We start from the raw sequence: 2,438 nt of genomic DNA on the forward strand, positions 1-2,438 counted from the left end.
AATAGCAGCTCTTAGATTCATACTAAGATACTAGCCCCCTACTCCAGGATTTACCAGAGATGTGTGTCTGGGGGTAAGGGTAAAAAAGTAGGAAATTACCAAATTTTCTGTGCACTTGCCTGTCATTTTAAATGTTTCGTTCTTTATGTGATATCATCATTACACCAAGCCTTTCAAAGCCTTACACCTTTCAAAATGGAAAGTATTTCTTTTTTTTCAGCTTTATGAGGGAATAATTAACACATACATTTGTATATATTTAAAGTGCACAATGTGATGATTTGATATACATACATACTGTGAAATGATTACTGTGACAAATTTCATTAACACATCCATTGTCTCACATAGTTAATTATTTTTCCTCTTTTTGTGGTGAGAATGCTTATAATTTACTCTCAACAAAGTTTAAGTATACAATACTGTATAATTAACTAATTAATCATGCTAGATATTAGATACTCAGAACTTATTCATCATATAACTAAAAGTTTATACCCTTTAACTTACATCTCCCTGTTTCCCACATCTTCCAGCCTCTGACAATCACCACCATTCTACTCTATGTTCCCATGAGATAGTTTTGTTTTTTTTTTTCAGATTCCATATACAAGTGATACTACACAGTATTTTTCTTTCTCTGCCTGGCTTATTCCACTTAGCATAATGCCCTCCAGGTTTACCCATGTTGTTGCAAATGGGAGGATTTCCTTATTTTTCATGGATTAATTATATATGTGTGTGTTTGTGTGTGTATAGCATTTTCTTTATCTATTCATCCATCAATGGGCAGTTTCTTTCTACATCTTGGCTATTGTGAATAATGCTGAAATGAACATGGAGGTGTAGATATTTTCTTGAGATACTAACTTCATTTTCATTGGCTATACACCAAGAATGGGATTCCTGGATCTTATGGTATCTCTATTTTTCATTTTTTAGGAATCACATTACTGTTTTCCATAATTGTTGTACCTATTTATATATTCCCACCATCAATACACAAGGGTTGCTTTTTCTCCACATCCTTACCAGCACTTGTTATTTCTTGTCTTTTTGAGAATAGCCATCCAGGTGTGAGGTGATATCTCATTGTGAATTTTATTTGCATTTCCCTGATGATTACTGCTGTTGAACACCTTTAAATGTACCTGTTGGTCATTTGTGTGTTTTCTTTGAAGAAATGTCTATTCCGGTCTTTTGTTCATTTTTTGATTGGGCATTTGCTTGCTTGTTTGTTTACTGTATCCTTTCCCCATTGTGTGTTCTTGAAAATTTTGTCAAATATTAACTGACCATATATACCTGGGTTTATTTCTGAGCTCCCTATTCTGTTTCATTGGTTCATGTGCCTATTTTTGTGCCAACACCATACTATTTTGACCACTATAGCTTTGTAATATAGTTTGAAAAAAAAAAGTATGATGCCTCCAGCTGTATTTTTTGTCAAAATTGCTTTGGCCTTTTAAGGTCTTTAGTGATTCCATACAAATTTTGTGGGTTTTTTTTCCTATTATTGTGAAAAAATGTCATTGGAATTTTGAGTCAGATCATGCTTTTGGTTTACAGTCATTAGTTCTAAACTGTGAATTAGTGATTTGACAGCAGAGATTAGTGGCCTAAAGGAATACAAATTTTAGTGATACACTTTCAAAGGTCTTTGCCCTTTTATGCTTCTTCAAATTGGGTGCAATATGTTTTGAGAAGCATAACTTAAAGATTAGAGGGCAGAACCATATGCAGCATTATTGTGGACACAAATCACCTCTGCAATATTTACAGATGTAGACAGATGGTAGATATCAAACTTTTTGCTTTCTTCACATTTGTCAATTTCTGATGAAGAAGAATTTAAAATTCCCAATAAATTAAGCTTTCTAATGATTGTATTTTATTATGTGAAACAAAGTATAATACAATAATGAAATAATTTTTGATAACTTTTGTTTGCAATTAGCACATTGTTTTAATAACAACAAATCCCACTTCTTTTGTGGACTGATGTGTATCATACACTGTTGATACCCAAACAATATTTATTTGGTTTGTATAAGTAGTTTCCAGATCATCCACATCTTATTAATTTAAGAAAACAGAATTCTAAAGAAAAAAGGGAATAATACATTTGAAACATGTGACAACACTTTAGGAGAGCACTTTGTAAAAACAAACAAACAAACAAAAAGCATGAGCGTATTGAAAGATAAGGGCTGGTATCCAAGATCTATAAAGAATTTCTCAAACTCAACACCCAAAAAACAAATAATCAAGTCAAAAAGTGGGCAGAAGATATGAAAAGACACTTCTCTGAAGAAGACATACAAATGGCTAACAGACACATGAAAAAATGTTCATCATCATTAGCCATCAGGGAAATTCAAATCAAAACCACATTGAGATACCACCTTACACCAGTTAGAATGGCAAAAAATGGACAG

The sequence above is a fragment of the Leptonychotes weddellii genome, chromosome X, assembly GCF_054177405.1.
Source record: "Leptonychotes weddellii isolate Sample4059 chromosome X, ASM5417740v2, whole genome shotgun sequence".
NCBI classification, from domain to species: Eukaryota; Metazoa; Chordata; class Mammalia; order Carnivora; family Phocidae; genus Leptonychotes; species Leptonychotes weddellii.